Consider the following 20695-nt stretch of genomic DNA (forward strand, 5'->3'; position numbering starts at 1 on the left):
TCGTTTCGTTCCGTCCTGTACGCGTTATCCAGTCGCGATAGCTACCGAGGCTCTTGCGTGCCGACGAAACTCGTTCCTTTTTTTTTTTCCGCCGTTTTGTGCCGCGATTCGCGCCCACGCGGCGTCACGAGGGAAATCGTAATTACCGTGGCAAGTCCTACGAAACAGGAGAGTGAGTTCGGTGGTGTTTTTTCAGTGTTACTTTGTTGTGCTTAACGTTCGTTTGTACGTTAGAAGACTAGCTTCTCGCGTAGGTTATACACCACTAGACGCCAATTGGGATTTTTTTGTGAATAGCTTCCCGTGCTAGAGGATTTTTTATACTGGCTAACCACGCTTCGCACCGGTCCAGGCTGTATTTCTGGTAAGCCGCTAAACAGCATCATACTCTTTCATTTCCGGTCGCTCGTTCGTACGACGTTCGAAGTGTAGTTTTTGGCCACCATTGTATTACGAACCGTTGGCGCGAACTGCCGGTGATAGAAGAGCACTGTTTCGCTTCACGGTCTTCTATCGCCGCTTCGAAGCATAGAAACGCTTACAGGTTGTCAAAGTAGGAAAGAAGCGTCGCGAATACGAACAGTTGTCCGGTGCAATTAAGAATGCCAGTGGCGTGCTAGAGTCGCATGGCGTTTGGCACGAAGTGCAATAACGGTTAGCTTATTCTTGTTCGTACGACTGGCGTATCCTTCGTCATAAATAGTAAATACACGTGCGCACCAACGACGCGAACCTCGCCGTGCTATCACAGCGTTGGTTACACGAATTCTATCGTCGAAATGTGAGACACGTGTATTTTCTTTCGAACCTTCCCACCATTTCCCGTCGTTCCGTGTGTTCTCTCGGAACGCGATTCGAGCCGACTTCGAGCCGATAGAGCACGCTTGCGACTCCTCCAAAACGTGACAAGTTACGCGCAAACAACCTTTTGTTTTTCCGTTGTTCTTTGGAGTTCGTCGAGCTACGAAGTTGTCAGGAATGTAAACAAACAGGCGAATGCTTGGCAATCGCAGGAGGCGAAATGTTTGTCTCCATTCGTGCTCCAAAAGGGGATAAATGAATCGACACGCTCTTTTCTCTATACAGCGATAACTTTCACGTATCTTAGATTCGTTTCGTTGCCTTGCTTTCGCGCAGCGATCAGGCCCCGTAATAGGATAATATTTTCGGAGCTACTAACCACGCGAGTAGCATCCGCGCGTTGCGGTATGAATAGGTACTTAACGAAGTAAATATACTTTTCGAATCTGTTCGCTGCGACATGGTCGCGGTGAAAAGTGAAAAATAAAGCGCACGACTCCGAGCGTGCGTCTAGTCGTGCGACGGAAGTTTAGAAAGTCGTGGCGAGTCGTATAGCGCAGCCTGGCCGGGCTACTCAACTGTTCTGTGTAAGCTCGAAACCGGTTTCAGGCTTTTCGCCCGAGGGGCCCCACAACTCGAACGTAACGACGCGTGGTGGCCAGCCACGATAAGCTTGTGGTCACGCTGGGCCTCTATCAGGCTGAAAGAAAACGTACCGAATGTTATTGCCGATCGTGTCTCCGCGTACTTCGTGTCCTACGACGTGTAGCCGCCTTATCATTTTCGAAGCTGTTGTTGTTAAAAAAAAATTGTATAAACCTAGCGAATGATATGACGTATTTAAATTGCGCCGAGGTGTTTGGAGTATTTTTATGGAGGTAATTACGCGATCGCGGGGATTGCGTCGATCGACGTGGTAGTTCGAAAATATTCTCAGGTACAGTGAACTTGTATTGTTTACGGGTGGCTAATGATATGCGCCCTGATACTGTCTACGAGTGACGTCTATGATTTACAGGCTGACATGCTCCAAACGCAAACATAAATTATGGTAGAATACAAATAAACGTCACTTAACGTGACTCGATATCGGTAAATAAAAAAAAGGAATAAATATGAGTATCATAGCATTCAGAGCTATATTTAATATAACTAGTAAATACAATTGTATACAGGTAGCAATCGAGAAACTGTCTTTTGAAGTAAATTCTAAATGAAACAGTTGAAGTAATAGGGAGTTGTAGGCAACAAAATTGAGAAGTAATTCGGTGTGCAAAGGGCTAATGATGTTTTCGATAAGATTCGTGATGATTTTGACGTTTCGCGTATCGAATCTTTTCAATTGTTCTCGGGTATTCGTGATTTTAGTTCTTGTTTCGATTGTTAGAATTTTAAGTTACATAAAAGACTTAGAAGTTCTCTACAGTTATCGAAGATAACTGAGAACCAGAGTTTTTATAGTACCGTTTAAAAGTATTATTGCACGTATAATGTTTGCACAAGGAAATAATTTTTTGATAATGAAAATTCAATTACACATTTCAGATAAGACAAACGTTTCTTTGTTCTTGTTAGTTAATTCGTTCAACATTTATTTCCTTGTGGAGTATAAACTCGCTCTGAAGCATATCAATTGTATTTGATTACGTTTGAATAGTTTCGTCGAGGGTTACTAATAAAATTCGATTTGCATTCGGTATCTTTTCCTTGGTTTGATCGAAGTCCAGCCGCTGCTAGCCTCAATAATTGTCTGCAGCAAATGTAAATCGATCGCTACCATGACGCCTATTACCCAGGGCAGCGCCTATTGTTCATAATAAGCGAATTATTTCCTTTTGTAATGTCTCGAATGATCCGAAGGTCGGTGCGCGCTACTTGCTTGAATTGCTCAGTAGTTATTGAGATTTAACGAGGCCCGTTCACCGTGCTCGACGAATGTTTTTAACTTTACAATACATAACGTTGCGTCTCAAATGAAAATTGTCCGTTAATTGGTGTCTCCTTGCGATGGAAGTACCGTTTTATCCTTTAATATTTATCTTTTTTTCTATTAGAAGTCAATTGTTACGCAAGCTTTATTTAAGAAGAAGATCGTAGTATAATACTCCCTTGGAAACTTAAAGTTAAGTAGTCAGAAGTTGACCAACTACGTTTTGCTAATTCAATGCTAATTTTGTATTTTTATTCAACAAATTTCGAGAGTAGACTGCGATTAGACTTGGAAGAATAAATATGGACTTGATCAATATAAATGACTTGGAATTTATTATTTTCTTGTTACGCGTGCCAACGAGAACGCACGACAAACTTTTCTCTCCCGTTCAGCCGTTGCACCCTCTGCTTCTTGACTTTTTCATCGTACGAAAGAAGATGCCGGTAGGTGTGAACACAAGGACTGTGCATTGCGATGAGTAAAGTGTGTCATGTTTGTTAAAGGGAACACGTACGGTAACCTTTCGCGTGATCCATGAACTTCCGTCAAACATTTGCAGGTCTCTTCGACAGGAGAAAGTTAAAAAGGCCGTACTTATGGAAATATATACATTTCCGTAGACCCCTAATGAAAAGAGAAAGTAATGATATATTGTCTACAAAGCTGCCCGTGGATAACGTATACGCGAATCTGTTCCAGGTTGGAATATGGATTCTCGCTGCGTTTTTTTCATTGCACATTTTTAAATATTTATAAAGGAACGCGGTAACAAGCTATGTGTGAGAAAAACGATCGTCGAACTGTGTTGTTCGTATATATCAGTGGTATTCAAAATGTGCGCCAGGGCATGCTGGTACGCCTTTGAATCCTATGGTGTTTCAGAGAAATTTTGTTACTGAAACACCGCTCTTTACTATTTTTAAATGCTCGCCGACTTCAAGAAGCCTGAAAACCGCTGGTATAAATGACAAAACCTAGCGAAATTTTTAGATTACGTCCGTCGCATCCATTTACCGCGAACGATATTCTTAATTGAGGTTCGAACCCATAGTTTCCTCGTCTCTATGTATTTCCATACGAAAGAAAAGAATCGAGGTTTGTTTACTTAGACGGTATCCGGTTCGATCTGATTCCACGTCGAAGTTTTTCTCCCGTATCCATGCATAATGTATGGTTGCCGATTATTCCGGATCCCAGTGTGCTCGACAATCTTAATCGCGGAGCGCAAAGTTGGCGATATTCCATTCTGGTCATTTGTCAGAAGCTAGAGTTGATACCGGTAGCGCGAATAGACGATTCATGTAAATCCGCGAACCGAGCGGTTTTCATATTATTCTAATTGGCAAACTTTGACTTCTACTTGGAATTTATGAACACCTTTCTTGCTCCGGCGCACGCGTATAAATCCCGTCGCGCCGCGATGATTTATCGCACGGCATCTTCTTATGCTTGCATTTATTAAACTTGTTCCGCATTAAAATGGCCAAGTTAACGGTATCGCGTAGCTATTACTAATCTTCTGGATTCCATAAAATTCCTCTACTCATCCGCCCTTAAATTTAACGCGTATACACATGTATCCATGTCCACGCGTTTTATTATAGGCTTGTACTACCATATAAACGTATACACCGATCGATTGGAAAGTTACAGACAGTTACACGCTTCTCTGTAGTATTATACGAAACTGAACTATTAGGTATGTCCAGCCTCCATTACGTTAGTCATTAATCGTTTTATCTGGTTTATAGATTTTAACGAAATTGTGTAACAACGTAGAACCCAGATTTGAATATTGCATAAAACGCGTATAGGATTAATAAATCAAGAAAGATATAAGCTTGTCGAATTGTGGAAGATAAGAGGGTAGTTAAAGAATGAAGTATTGTTGTAGGGAGAACCAGGGATACTTAATTATACGAATTGTTTTAGCTCTTGTTGCAATCCATAATATCGGAACTGGATACTTTCGAATGACGAAAAATGTCCATGAAATAATTTCTAGCTTTCAATGTATTTCCCAAATAATCTTTTCCATGGTACAATGAACATTTTCACCACTGCATTTCCTCATCGGAAACTTTTGTGCAGCACGTTATGCACCATGCGTATGCTGGTGGAATAATGATACATGACTCGTACGTATAATTTTTCTTAACGAACCTCCATAAATTAAGGAGGACCTTAACTCGCCGGATTACACGGCATTTGGTGGCGACGACGTTGCACACTCAGCTTCCAAAGGCTGACGACGTTGTTCTTCTCCGGTCATTAATGTCATCGGGAACAGCTGATACCGGCAACACGAGTAAACTATTCGTGCTAAAGCCGAGAATCGTGTAGGCAGGCTCGCGGAAGAGAAAGTGCTATATAATGTCGAAGTCGAAGTCGAAGCACGCGGACGTTCGCCAACGACGATACTGCCTTCGATCTTCTCCTATTCCCGATTTCGTCCTGTCTAGACAAAACATTCCTCCTTTTTTTTCCACTCTTATTTCTTCCTCTTCTTGTTCGTCGTTTCGATGAACGCCGATGCGAGGGCAAAGAGACGAATTCGATATTCGGAATCGTGCCAAGTAGATATTTATACGGTAACGAGAATCTCTGGGTTGTACAGTGCGTTGTTTATTGGGTAAAAATAGAAAAATGAACGTGTACGTTGGTACGATAGAGCCTCGCAGCAGTGTTCCTAGGTATATACGGGGCGTTCTTAATTTAATCCTTTGCACTCAAACGGAAGAGTAATAGCATTATCATTCACATAACATTTGTAATTTGCTAACAAAATAAATGAAGTTATCCCGATTTGTTTTTGTCCTTATCTTGCGAACTAAAAATTAGTCGAGGAAGCCATGAGTTTGACGACAAATTTTGAATTACTTCGTTATGAGGGTTCTCGAGTGCAAAGGGTTTAATGTTGAAACTTTGAGAACGTGTAGCAGGTCGATAGATTAAGGAAGAAACTTGTTTGGAGATTTATTTGTTTTTGCTTCGCTTTAGAGATAATCGCGAAGAAGGAATTTCTTTTGGTTCATTTTTCGAGCTTCTTTTTCCAAAAAATAAGCAACTCTCTAAAAAGCTTTTTCTTACAGTCTGTGTCTCCCTCTACATTTCCGAAGTTTTTGCATTTAGATCGAAGACATCTTGTAACGAGCACCGGCCGTACCAGAAAAATTTTAATCGCATTAGTTTGCTTTCTACTTCTCCCGATTACAATTTCTGTTGTCAATTTCCTCTTCTTAACTAGATGCACTGTGGGTTGTACATCAGATACGAGGCTATGGTACATTTTAGTAGTCGCAGCCTCTGAATCTTAACCGGATGAAAGTGATACTCTAACGAGATGTCGTTATCCTGCGCTTCTTATTTTCACCCTTCCGCAGCCAGCCATTGTTCCCCATTCACTGCTACACCACTCGCGTCTCTTCACCCCTTTGCGCTGCTACCAGCTCGCTCTTTGTTTGTTGCGTGTACTCTACTAATTTAGAATGCTGAATGAAAATTCTGATCTCGGTGTTTGGTATTCTCGTTCCCGGAAATAGAGTGGAGAAAGAAATCCGCTGGCGAGTGAATTTCGTTTGCGCGTTGCGCATCGTCAAAGTGCTTTCTTGCGTGCCATTTTTCCCTTCATCGAATAAGTATGAGGAATACGCTGAACCAATCCTGTGCACTGGCTACGTTCGATCGGTTTCCGAATAAATATTCTTATTTTCTTTCGAGTGTCCAACCAACACGCGTACGATTTCTATTCGTTCCTGTATTTGATTATAATATTCATAATATACCATGTTTTTCTCCTCGCTACGTCATAGCTAGAGGAAAAATCATGGATGTTATCGAATTTTCTTTATTTCTTTTATTCCTGCTTCTAACAGATGTTTTTTTTCTTTAAGTATTAATCATATTTTTCTGTAGAAAGTAATCGACGTATTTCGAATTCATTATTCCGAACTTGTTAGTCCGATCACTATCTTTTCTTGGCATTTATTATATTTTACGCTGAAAAATTGTGTTGAGAAATTTCGCGCAGGCACGCCATCGTATATTTCCAGGGTGAAAATCAGAATCCACCTGTTTTCCCACTTTCTTATCTCGCGCCTCTATTCCGCGAATATTTCGTAATAATTTTCCATGTTTCCATTACACCCTCGCTCCTCTCTCTCCCAAAGTTTTCAATCAGTCTTGGCGGATTCAACCGCGACACGGAACTTTGTTGCATCATTTATCTCCGCGAGCATTTTTATAGTCTAGTGCCGAGTTGCATTCTTTCTTGATCCGTCTCGCGGCGGTTACATATCGCCGCTCTGAAAATGAAAATACAAGGTTCACCGCAGCCGAACAATGCGATTAACTCAACAAAATTTAGAGCAAACTGGACAACGCAAATTAACATTCGGCCAGATTATCGGTTCCCTTGTTTGTCGATCAGTTTTGTTGTAACAGCAGGAGTAAAGAAGGATAAACAATATAGATTACTATCCAACGAAGGCTCGCGCGCGCCTTTCAATTTTATCGAACCGCGCAAGATCGTTCAAGCGATAAAAATGCACTTTTTGATTGAACACTTCGGTTAATTCAACAAAATTGATAGTAAAGCGGAAGATAGGAACTCCCGAATAAACGCTATTCAATCAAAGCATCGAATGAAAAATTGAATGGAACTAAATTCTTAACTAAACTGAACTAGAAATAGATACGTACATACATACATACATACACACAGTAAGAGTGTAGCACGTTCAACCAAACTGGGGACCATATATATGTATCTTTGCTTTAAATATTCGAAAGCGCGTTACCGTTTCGAAGTGGAGGAAGTGGACGGTTTTTCATTCCCTTTTGTACGTGCTGTACACACACAGAGAGGCTCGCTCGCCGTTCTCTCTTACCAGCTACAATTTCCATTATGGAGTATTCGTCTTGCTCGCTCGCTCGCTCGCTCGTTCTTTAAACGGTGACCAGGCAAGCAAAGCGAGCGGGCGAACGAGTGCGGGTCCGTACTAGCAGCTCTGTCATCGGTTGCCAGGACGGTCGAGCGTGAAGGTAGAAGAACGGGGCGGGAAGAGGCCATTACCCACAGAGAGTAAGAAGCGGCCAGCGTGGGCCAGGTACACTCGACCCGAGAAATCCTCGTACGAGTCCCACTACCGTCGAGTGGATCGGACAGCTTTATATTTCCTCGCCTGACGCTCTTCTCTCGCCCGGCTATTACGTAACGTACACATGTACGAATATGCAAAGTGATAATTTAAACCCGACACCCCTCGCGCACGCGTCGGATGGCTGAATGTCAGCCGGAGCATTTTCGCGACTTTCAGCCGCGCGTATACTTAATTATGTAATGCGCCTGGCCCGAGGTGCGTTGCCCCGTGCTGTGTTATAATAACGCTGTCTCGTGATACGGAATCTACGCGTTACACGTTACCCAGCCGGACTGTTAACAGGGTAGGTATAGAGGTTTTCAGAGTTCAACCTGGTGCGGCCCAATGTTTTCGCGAAACCCTTTCACGTTTCGATATTCTGATTGACTTCTGGGATGGTACGATTGAATTTTATTTGCAGAGAAGATAGTGTGTATTCGCGACACGATCTGTTATGATTCTATTTAAAAAAGATAAATGATGATAAGAAACTGTTGACATTGGTATGTGTCCGCCTTAAAATCAACTAAAATTGACTTTTATTTCATTTTTATTATCGTTAAGAAACGAGGCACTCTGTAGCTATGGTTTTTAAATAATATATAGTATCGTTTTCTGCAAAATGGTAGAGGATAAAGAAGAAACGAATAGCTGAAATTACACGTGTCTCAGATCTGGAAAATTGATTGCTTGAATTTGTGTCTGGAATAATTTTTCGGCAATATTAATCGTTCTGGCATTCGTGGGAATCGACTTGATCAGGAGCACCCTGTATACGTAGTTTTTTTTCAAGCATCGATTTGCGAAAGATTCCGGTTTCCGTGTGTGTTACGCTCGTGGGCGTAGTCCTGATCGAGGCGTCGAGATTAGGATTGTACAGTGCAGCGTGTAACGAGCGAGTTTTCGCGCCGGATAATTAAGGCAGAGATATCGGTGCAAAAGTAGCGCAACGGATGGATAAGGTTCCCCCTTACGAGATTCAGAACACGCTTTAGATACTCGATACAGTTTAAGGCACGACGATGTTCCCGACTGTTAGAGAGGTGCGCGATAATCGTAGACGCGATCGTCGGCCAATTTTAATACTTAATCTCCCGAGATGCGTCGTTTCAGGATTACAAAACAAGCTGCGCTGGTTATGTACCTTGGCTGTCTAACATACGAGTCGCGAGTTTCAACGTAAGGCAGCGGTTCTTAACCCGTTCACTGCCAGCTACGAGATATTTCGTACTTTGCGCAACAAGTTTAGATCGATTTCAATTCGTCATTGGAATAAATATAAACTTGAAATAAAATCTTGGGGCTCGGGACAGAATGCTCTAATTTTGCCTGGCAGTAAATGAATTAAACCGTGGTCCGCGAACTCCTGAAGGTTTGCGTAGCCATTGCCAGGGATCTGCGAAACAATTTTTACATTACGTAATTAGTTATTGGACTTAGGGTCGGGACGAGTAAAAAATAAACTTTGCAAACTTTTGCTACGCGTTAGATTTGACTTTTATGAATGATCGCAACTGGAAAAGGGTTAGGAAACGCTAGGTTACGCAATGCTGGTTTCTTAACCGCAACGGTGCGCTGTGTCGCGTCTGCGCGAACAAGCGCACGATAATAAATTGCCCTTCTCAAAATATCGAAATCCTTTCACGAACGTGATATCATCCGAGGAGAAAAATCGGGTCCAACTTTCACACGTGGGTTCGCGGCGCGTTGATTGGCCACCGGATTCGTTTCGGTAGTGCCGCGCGGTTCAGCCAAGCGCCACCGGCCGGTTGAATGAGAATTTCGCAAACGCGGGTTCGCGTGATACTTAAAATCCGTTCGCCTCGTTTTTCTCCCGCGCGTTTTCGTTTAACGTGTCCGCGTACGGGTACGCGCGAGTCTCCGCGTGTCGAACTTTTCCTCCGACCACCTTGCAACCACCCTAGTCCCGCGGCTCTCTTTCTCCCTCTCGCATTCCAACAGGTGCGAAACGCGTCATTGCGCTCTCGCTCGTGAGCGGGAAGAGACAGGCTTTTATCACGTACAAGCGAACGCGTAGATTGCACGTGACGCCAGAGAGGGACGACTGTTCCTCCGGCAAGGGTGGACAAATCCCTTCCTTTGTATCCGACGACACGGAAAATTCCTAGGTGGCCGTTAATCCGGTGAATCGTCGCTTCCGGACGAACAATTTTGCCCCGTGACTTGCGGTCTCGCGATAGTTATGCAAGTACACGCGGCTGGCTGACTTTTGTCGTTCTGTTCGGGAATGTTTCGAAACGCAGGAACTTTAATACCCTTTGACGGTGTTACTTGGATACAAGGGCGGATCGATGAGCAGATGAATCGAGGTCAAAGGAATGCCTTCCTCCTATTGGAGTTCCCGATCATTTTTGCGCAGTTCGTAACTTTTTATGTGCGCGTTCTCCGGATTTCAAAGGTTGCTTCGACGAATCGCTAGGATTTCTAGAATTCTTACGATCTCAAACTTTTATCGTACAATATAAAACGTAGATGAACGTACTTCTGTCTATTCGCGCGATTCATACGCAAACCGCTAACTCATCTCTGTCTGAGACGCGTGTAACTGATATCGAGCGTGAAGCTCGAGAACCATTTCCACACAGCAATGTCGACTAAAAAGCTCGACGTGCATTACGCTAATTTCATAATTCGAAGTGTTAACCGGTCGTCAGCCTCCTCGATGCCTCTCGAGCTGGCGTATCCGTGCGTCCGTAGCGCGGTGCGCCACCGGTACCCACCGCTATCTCGGCGTTTTAATCTTCTTTACACCTTGTAAGATGGTAACGTTGCGTATAGAATACTGTTGGAGTGGTGGCGGCGCGAGTAGTAGTATCGCCGGTGTTGTACGTTCGTACGGGCTCATTTCGAGATATGCCCGTTGATGGCTGGATTCATTGTCGGTAGTTTATAGCGGGGACTGTACGCGGGGCGAACGGTTAGCCTTGAAGTTTACTACGGGCCGGGACCGGGTGATGCCTTCCACCGTCTCCTCGTCGTCATCGTTCGTGAGCCCACCGCGGCGTGTACTACCAACCAACGTCGGCTGCGCCGGGCATTTCGTGGCTCAGCCATGCGTCCCATTTCAAAGCCCCCCATCCACGCTCGCCGCCTTGTATTATGAAATTTTTCTCTCGACTTATGAGCACTTTTTTTTTTTTTTCACCGCGCGCGATCCTCAAAATCCGGACGCGCCTCCGGCGTACGTTGCATCTGTTATGTATATACGTACCGTGTATAGCTTAGAGGGGATTCTTTTGTGGACGAATATTTTCATTAGTCGCGTGGGTAGATTTATTTAAGTAGAGATGATGTTGGTACGGGCATTTCTCTGTTTCAGTTCGGTGGCTTTCATTTATCGTGCGCGCGCAAAGCGGTGTTGTAAAGGTTTAGTCTCTTGAGAAATATATATGTTAGAAGAAAGGAGAGTTTATCTACGGATATTTGATGGTATATGTTTATTCATTTATTTAACAGTATTTAATAGTGTTTATATTTATTATATTATATTAAATTAATAAAACACTGGTAAGGAACCTTCGATACTTTCTGGGTGAAATAAAAATTTCTGTACTCGCTTCTCGATTTTGTGCTTGCAATTCCCTCTGAATGCTCGTACTATTAACCCCTTCGATACGGCCGTGTCTGTCGCAAGTATCCTTTCGCTGTACGGGCACTCGAATCACGTGTACGGCGTTGCTGTTCGAACCAATTACAAAGCGAGCATGCACTTTTACCGCGGTGAGAGCATGAGATTTGATATTCCCACGCGTGTAAATCAATATATCGGAATCAATATAAATTTTTGGTGAATCGGTTGTAACAAAAACAAACCAGTTCCAATTGAGTGTACGACTGAAGACTTGGTTTATTGCTAGCAAATTATGCATCTACGTTTTGCAATCGCTTATTTAATTAGAAACATATATATATAGAAGAATCATTTGTTAAGATATAAAATATGCGTACAGTTCATTAATTGGTGTTCGATATAATATCATTTCGTCTATTACTGCAATGACGTACTAAACATATTCGTAGTATTCGTAGAATCTGAAAAGTGCATTTAATTACGATCTATTGCTTTTTCCCGGAAAAAAAAAGAACGATAATAAAATTTCCGATTCCAGGCGAAATCTGTTATCTAGCGAAGCCAGCCTGTCCGTAGGCGCATTTAATTGCAAATTATTCATTCCCTGCGTTCAGAGGAAATAAGTTAATGGCTCTTAAAATAGAATCGGCGATTCAGGAAACGCGTGAGAATACCCCTGGTTCGCAGCGAATTTTTCACGACGTTCATTTTTTTTCCCCCCTCCTCCGCGCAGATTTACGCAGCCCGCTGTAAAATGCATATGCTAACGAGTATCCGAACCCTTTGTCTCGCATGCACGCTACCGAACACGTACGTGCACGGTGTACCGTCACTTCGCACGGCTCGAAGTACGAATGTCGGATCAGACACCGTTGCTCACCTACGACAGTAAGATAGGTATTGATCCGCGCTATGGAAATGCAACGTCCACGTACGCACACGGCGACGCTCCTCTATTTTTCTTGAGGCCTCCTCGACTGGCGTTTAACTTCGAACAGGGAGAGCCATTATTAAAAAGAGACGGAATTCAGAAGCGAGCCAAGTTTCAATGCGAAGTACCTGTTTCCTTTTTTGAGATTTCAACCAGTTGACGGTGGTGGACGCGTATATACGTCGATCCATAGCTGACGAGTATAATCGTTGACTTTTCTCCGGAATAAAAATATAATTCTTCTTGGGTTTGCTTTATTTTTTTCGTGAAATTTATAACAGAAGCGTCTGTGCTGCGGTTGACGCATATACACGGCAATCCAAAGCTGACGAGTATAATCGTCAAGTTTTCACCGATTAAAAATGTAATTCTTCTTGGGTTTGCTTTACTTTTTTCGTGAAATTTATAACAGAAGCGTCTGTGCTGCGGTTGACGCATATACACGTTAATCCAAAGCTGACGAGTATAATCGTCAAGTTTTCACCGATTAAAAATGTAATTCTTCTTGGGTTTGCTTTACTTTTTTCGTGAAATTTATAACAGAAGCGTTTGTGCTGCGGTTGACGCATATACACGTCAATTCAAAGCTGACGAGTATAATCATCAAGTTTTCACCGAATGAAAATGTAATTCTTCTTGGGTTTGCTTTATTTTTTGCGTGAAATTTAGAACGGAAGTGTCTATCCTGCGCTCCACGTGAACACTCGTCGTTTCTTGATCTAATTACGCGTTCCGGAAAGGATTTTCCAAACGAAATTCCGCAGCTAACTGGTTAATCTAGGGGAGATATAATTATTCAGAAACGAGTGCACAAGAAGGTTACAGGATTCTGTCACGCAGAATACAGTCAGGAGTTCAGTTGAACGTTGTACATTGTCCTATAAAGCTAGCGATGGAGTTAAATCGTATCGACGCGGATATTGGATAAATGTATGCGATAGTTGTAGGTGAAAGATATTTAAAATTCTAGGTGTCTCATTTTTGCAATGTTAAAACTTGCACAGCCGTCGTGCAAAGATATTATTCGATGATAACAAGTTTGATATCCTTGAACTGAATCGCATGTATAGTCAGCGTACGGTTATGGAAATAACTGCAGTCTACAACAATGTAAATATTGTTTTGCGATATTAAAAAATACAGAAGTTATTCTCGAACATTGCAAGTTATATTCACACCGAAGAATTTCATTCCCGTTGGTCGTGCACGTTCGTATTTGACGTTTTACTTATTCATTTTTTTAATTGAACTCTATGCATCCTTGTTATCGATGCGCATCGCGCACAATTATCAGCGTTATCTTTCTTTTTCCTAATTACGTGCTCGTACGATGTTGTTCTCGACCGAGGAAGCGCTGCCTTTACGCAGAAATACATTAGCGACAAATAATATCGCACTGACTCAAAGGAATGATTAAATGCAGGATGTTTACGTTGGAAATAATTCACGTAAAACGGTTGCGGTGTCTCTCTGCTAAAGCACTGAGCATCCTAACGTTTATTTGAACACATAAATTTTAGTCGTAGCTATTGTGCAGCACGCTTTCTTATCGTGTCCCGTAACGCTGTATACGAACAACATGAAATTAAAAATTGAATTTGCTTTGCTGCGCGGTTGTTTACCTTTAATCATCGACAATCGACCATATATTTTTTATTTCATGTTTGTAAATGCGAAAATGTTAACTTTGATATGACACGAATGCGTGAAATAAATATATAGAGAAAACGTGTTGATCGACCACCAGTTCACCAGTTAAAATGTTTAAAAATGTCCTTATGACACTTTCATTAAATTAAATTAATTATTACTTTCTTCTGTTTGAAGCTGTTCTTCGTTTACCGCTTACAGTGATCGCAAACTGTAATAAATGACCGGTTGATACCGATGTACAGGTACATACCCGATACTTGGCGCAATCTGGTATTACAAGTAAGGAACCTGAAAGACTTATTTTGTCATTAGCAGCTATCTAAAGTAGAGATGTAGCCAGATAGATCGCCTTCTTCCACCTCATCAATTTCCCCAGGCCCGTTATCAAGATAAAATTTACAACCGCGCCAACACTGTTACCCGAGCTAATGTCGCAAAGAATGTACGCAGCAACGATAAATTCCATTTCCGTTTATCGCGAACGCAGTGTAACGCACCGTTGATCCAATTAGCACCTCTGGGGCAACCAGCCCCATCCTGGCGTCGTTACGCGAGATGCTAAATGTTATCTTGGACGATGTGTCTCTTGTTGTTCATTCATGGTTCGGGACAGGTGCGTTAACACGTACCCAACCTTATGCAAATCGTAGAAGTGGCCGTGAGAAAGATCAGCAGAGGACGTGAGCGTGTAAGCCGCACTTGTGCGGCATGGACGCAGAATCCGGCTACGATCTCCAGCCCCTTGACCGCTTTGAAACCGTGCATGGATCCACGAGCAACGTTTCAGGGCGATAGTGATGAGACCAGTATTCGTAGATTGTTTTTTGATTGCCTCACGTTCGGAATACGTTTATCTCGCGAAGGTACAAGGAAAGTAAGGAAGAGATCGAAAGCAGAGAGGGAGAAAGAGGGAAAGAAAGAGACAGAAAAGGAAAGTTTCGAGGCCGCTGCCAAGGGATACACTTTGCACGTTGAATTAATTTTCAATTTTGTTATCCACTCCCTGCTATTTGAAGTGTTTTGTTTGAAATTTACTTGAGGGGGCAGTTTCTCGATTGCTATTGACGAACAATTTTGTTTACTAATTATATTAACACGTTGAACGCCACGCTGGTCGTCAATGACCGGAGTGCATCAGCTATTTATAATTGTAAAAGTTGAATGAAACTTGAAAGTTAACATATTTTCAACATGATCGCCAATTTTAAATAAAGCATGCGCTATCGAGCGATCAAAAATATTCGTTGGATGAAAAATGAAAAATTAATTTCCACTCGTGGCGTCCCGAGCGAGACATGTGATTTCCGCGTGGCAGTCGACGCGTTAAATATACCTCCAACGTTGTTGTTATTTATATTTACGGACGCTATATTCGGTTTTCTTTCTTATTTATTAACGTCGAGTCGCACTCGAGAAAGGAGTGCGAAGGGTTAATACGTACAGGCTTTGAGACAGCAGGGAGCGCATCGGATGGGGGGGAGCAGTGGAGACGGGTCAGAAAGCTTTTATATAGAATCTTATATAGAATGTAGGATGGTTAAGCGAGAACCTGCGAGGAAACCTGTTCTGGTGTGATTCTTTAAGCTGCTGAGTGCATTTGGGGGCCTCGGCAAGTTTGTTGGAATTTTTCTCTATATTTTCGATATTCTCGAATAATTTCAAGTACGATCGAAACGTACTTTGCATTGAAAATCGAATAAACGCGGAAGAACACGGAACGAGACAGAATGTCGATATCAGCCCGTAAGATACAGGGATTGCGATGGGTTAGAGCAATAAGACAAGCGGCGTGTATACGCACGGACGGCGTCGGATAGCTGAGATTTTCAAGGATTAACGCCGCGACGGCACGGTATTCTCCATAACAACGCGGCGTATGACGGTGGCGCGTTTCATTCGCCGGTGTCGGCGCGTAATAAATTCGAAATTGTTTTTTACCAGTGTACGCGCCTCGTTATCCATTCAGGTGCCGTCGCGCGCGGCTCTCCCGTTTCCGATCGACTCGAGGCGAAAGCTGCAGAGAACGAAAAAATATTAATGGTCGTCGAGGTTGACGCGGGGCTCGATGAGGAGGTATTAAGGGTCTGCGGATCTGGAGAAGGAAACTCAAGGTGGCGGCGGATGAGGCGTGATCGTGACACCGGAGAGATCTCGATTTCTGACACCATTTTCTTGATTTATGCCCCCGATGATTTATGAGCTGATTTTTATGGGGAGAAATTGAAATAACCGTTTAACACCCTCGGACTTGATTTTTTTTTTTATATTTCTCGTCATTCGATGCATCACTGATAACGTTGAAGTGTGTGCATTTCGAATTAATGCACAGCTGTTGAGAGCATTCGTGTTTATTTGCAACTGGCGTAATGCAGAGTCTTCTCAGAATTGAGAAAAATTAGTAGAAGATATTTCAAATTTTTAACAGGTCGTATGGTTCATTCAATATCTTTTTTACGCGGAGTTTAACAGACTAATTAAAGTAATAAACGTTAGGTAATAACGTAGTAAACAGTGTGTACTGCTTGTTGAGAACCACTAAATTGGACTGCGAGTACAAAAATAAATACTGACTACATTAACTATCCCGAGGAACATGACGAAACGATGAATCAAATGCTTAATGAAAAATACATACGTTTTAAAAAAAACGTTTGAAATATTTCATGAAGAATGAATTACTTTTAGCACCGTGCTAATTCCTTTTGCATACGTAGAATCGTGTGCGATTTTAAATCGAGGAAATTAATTTTAATGTTGATATTTGTAATGATTTCGGAGAAAGTAGTTTATTACACTTTGTTCGATCGCTATCCGTGTTGTATCTTGATGTAATCTAAGGAATTGTAGAGAAAAAGGTGGCATGAAATGGTTTTTCGGTAGCTCGGCTTTTAATATCAATTAATTGTTTCTATCGCAGACGGATGAGTCATTTAAAGCAAGATACACAGTATCTGTGGCAATGAAAACTTCTTCATGTCCGTTGCTGTAGTGACTAATTGCCTTATCAACTAAAAGAGATGTAGCGAGAGTGCAAAGTTAATTAATTGTTGTAATGAAGGAGAGTGATTGTATCGTGTCAAATGACGTAACATATTATTTTCGATCTATACAAGGAGCATACATACAAGCTATCAAGTATGTTATTACTGCATATTTTGCATATATAATTGTTCTATCCAACTTGAATTATTAAAATATATTACATATGAAAAATTGAAATTATGAAATTGATAGTTGCACAAAACAGGTTGCGATTTAATGGCTCGTTGAGGTTTACATTGATTGAATTTTTAATATTTTCATATAAATATTAAAAGTATGAAATTTTGTACGATCAATTATTTCTTGTCAATTCAGAGATTACCAATATCTATCTATCTTACAGAATCAATTGCTCTATTTTCTCAGGCACTTACTTAATTAAGCATAAAAAATAGATAATAAATATCTCTGAAATGTTTCTTTATTATTCGTCATGTTGTTAGACGCGAGAACGGCTTAACCAGTAGAAACTGAAGGCAACTACCGCGTAAACTTTCATAGCGAGGTTCGAAACGTTCGAATTTCTCGTTACTCGATTATCAGGACAAAGGATTAATTGGCCCTTATTAGTTGGCAACACTCTTGACTGACACGGTTCACAGTTGGTAGTCAGCAGCCGACTGACAACGGGGGTGGCTACACATCTACCCGTACTGGCAAGTTCGCCGTGGATTCGGCGAAAGTTCCTGCGACACGCAGGATAGTGTGTCGAGGTTATTACCCAGGCGTTTACTCGAACGCGTTTACGCTCGAGGCAGCTTTACGGCGGGGGTTTCCATCGTGCAACCTGAAACACGTTACAGAAATTCATGGCGTCGACGGCGTTTGACGGGATCTGAGGTCGTGCCGTTAGTTCGGTTCGTTTTCTTGTTTAACTTCACCCTCGCGGCAGCCACGAGCAACGCCCCGAGTCCACGCGTCGCCTCGCCTCGCCAAGTTTTATCGGTGCCCCCGCGTCTGTTACTCCCATGTTTACTTCTACCGTTAAAATTAAACTCCCAACGAACCCGCAGTTGCCTTTATGGGGAAGCAACGGAATTCTGATTCTTCCGCCCTTCGCAGTTGCATTTTTTTTAGTACGTCGACGCTTACGTGTATCGCTTGGTCATTAATCCTACTGTAATCTACTTCGCTACTTCTTATATATGTATATAGTAGTAAAAATGATATAAGTTTATTTTTAATAATGTAATACATCGTTGCTTCTCCCTTAAAGACTGACTCTCTCTCCGTACACACGTTCTTTATATAAATTCATTCATGGAACGTTCTTGAAATTATGCATTCTCTTATTTTCATACATACTCATAGGAAAATTCAACATACATGCTCGTAGTAAAATTCTCGAATATATTGATTATTTGAGACACGTACACACATACTCGTAGGAAGAGTCTCGAATATTGACCATTTGAAAATATCCCTAATTTTGCAATTACATCAAACTTTTACCAAGTCACACTCTATAAAGGGTTATAGTAGATTTTTTGTTATCCTTATATATATGTATATAGATTATTGTAGGAAGCCAGAGTTGTAATAATCAATATTTTACATAAATTTCTACGGATGAATGATTTAGATTTTTATTTTATCTCTGTAGTTTTCAAAGTGTGTCGCATATTTTTTTCCCATAGGTATTCGAGATTAATGAAATGTTTGTAGTCAGACGCGTTCATCGTGTTATTTTTTCTGTTTGTATAAAAATTCCACTCCGACATATTTTTCTGCATTATATTTTAGCATGGCTTCAATAGGTGTTGTAATAAAGTTATATTGTATCGCATAGCTAGGTCCATTTCGGGGGAGGCTTTCACGGAAATATTTCCTCGAAATATTGAAATACCAGTACAAACGCCTCGCGCGATACAGTTTTTTTTTTACGACTTCGCGCGCGTGTGCCACTCAACCTGGAAAATGTGTTTTTTTTTATTACTACCTAAAAGAAGCTTTCAATTGGGAGCTATACGTTTTACATGAATTTTATATAATATTTACATGTACGTGTGTGTATGATTTTTTACTTTGTCGGGTTCAAAAAGTGCATAGCTATCACTTTGGGTGTCGATTGCAAATATTCAGATTTGAAAATTACATTTTCAATGTTTGCCTCTGTAGGGAATACAGTTTGCGTTTTCTTCTATTTTTCTTTTGCTTTTCTCTACTTATTAACCCTCGAAAGAAAAAGTAACATTAATAATTTGCTAATAAAACGTCGATCCTACAGAAGTGCCACTCAAATCCTTCAGGTTCCAGGACTGCGTCCTTGGAGAAGTGGTGGCGCCAAAACGTTAGAGGATAGCGTCATTATTCCTTGACCGCTGATCGAGAGATTTCGTAACGTAGAAAGCGACGTTCGTTTGTATAAAATTATAAACTACTTTAACAAAAAAACATTTCCATAGTCCCTCTACTTTTGAATTGCTAATTTTGTACAATGGTTGCCCAAGCTGAAAACCGAGCGACAATTCAAATGATTAATGCCAGCAGAGTACAATGGATGCACAAGAAGTTGTCATCTCGTAACGAGAAACCAATTCTGTGTAAACAGTTGAACGATGCAGTTTGTTGGCCAGCGTTAATTCGCGTGGCAGCTGCGTGTTTAGTTCGTGCAGTTTTCCCACACGATGTGAACGTACGTGAATGGTTTTTCGACGCCAACGTTGAACTTTCTTGTTAACACCTAGCATGTTTGGGCAGAACGTGGTTGAATCGCGGGAGCATCTCACGCAGAGATCGTCGCAGCGACTCGTCGCCAGACTTTTTTCCAGAGATTATGTGTGGGGTCTTTGTTTATCAGATTAAACACATTCAACTCGCAAGCATGCATAACTGACTTGTACGTTCACATCTCTCAAGTACATATTTGATAAAAATTACTTTGTAACATGGCTGGTTTTAAATATGTAGTAGGTAATATTAGACGTGCGAATAGCAAGTATAATCTCCATGGTCCTAAGCGTGCGACATCACGGACCTCTCTGACTCGTTGAACCGTGCACTTATTAGTTACGCGTTTGTAAGAAGGCTTATTTCTAAGAATTAAACAGAATTGAGTAGTATGTCGCCTCTGGCGTGGTTATAGGGTAAGTTGGTTCAAACTTGTCTTACCTCCAGAGGGCCCTCACCCTCTGGTTCAGCCATGTTTGCGTGGTAAAGGACAGCTGTCTGTACCACCAAAGAGAGGGCATCCACCCTTGTACATCTAACAGTCACATCGATACTGACACTTATATCACGTATAATATATACAACACAAACGATTAATAAAAAAATGTTAGAGTTTTTATAGATTATTTTTATTTGAGACATTCTTTAGTGCCAACTATATTTTCAAAATTACTCGAGCAGGACAATTTAAATTGAACACCCTGTACACGTAAAATCGCGACACGTGTTCACATTATTTCAAGGCTATCATACCGACGCTAACTTTGAATATTAAGTCCCGTATATCCGCAGTGAAACTACTTTCGACGTTCTAAACGTACCTTTGGTTAACACGTTCCGTGTCACGAGGGTCACCTGTGGTTAGCAGCGAAACGTTCCTCAGACGAACGAGAATATTCATCGGCACGTTATTCGAACGAAATAAGCGCAAG

The 20695-nt window shown here is 41.7% G+C and overlaps 1 protein-coding gene across 2 annotated transcripts in view; it reads left to right on the top strand.

Annotated features, from left to right (window-relative positions):
• Nucleotides 1-263: 263 nt before the first annotated feature.
• Nucleotides 264-20695, top strand: part of LOC143423260 (semaphorin-1A) — a 493840-nt gene continuing 473408 nt past the window's right edge. For both annotated transcript variants that reach the window (XM_076894462.1, XM_076894463.1), the window contains exon 1: nt 264-364. The gene's annotated coding sequence lies outside the window, so the exon portion shown is untranslated. The remainder of the gene's footprint in view (nt 365-20695) is intronic.

Source organism: Xylocopa sonorina, chromosome 4 (assembly GCF_050948175.1).
Source record: "Xylocopa sonorina isolate GNS202 chromosome 4, iyXylSono1_principal, whole genome shotgun sequence".
NCBI classification, from domain to species: Eukaryota; Metazoa; Arthropoda; class Insecta; order Hymenoptera; family Apidae; genus Xylocopa; species Xylocopa sonorina.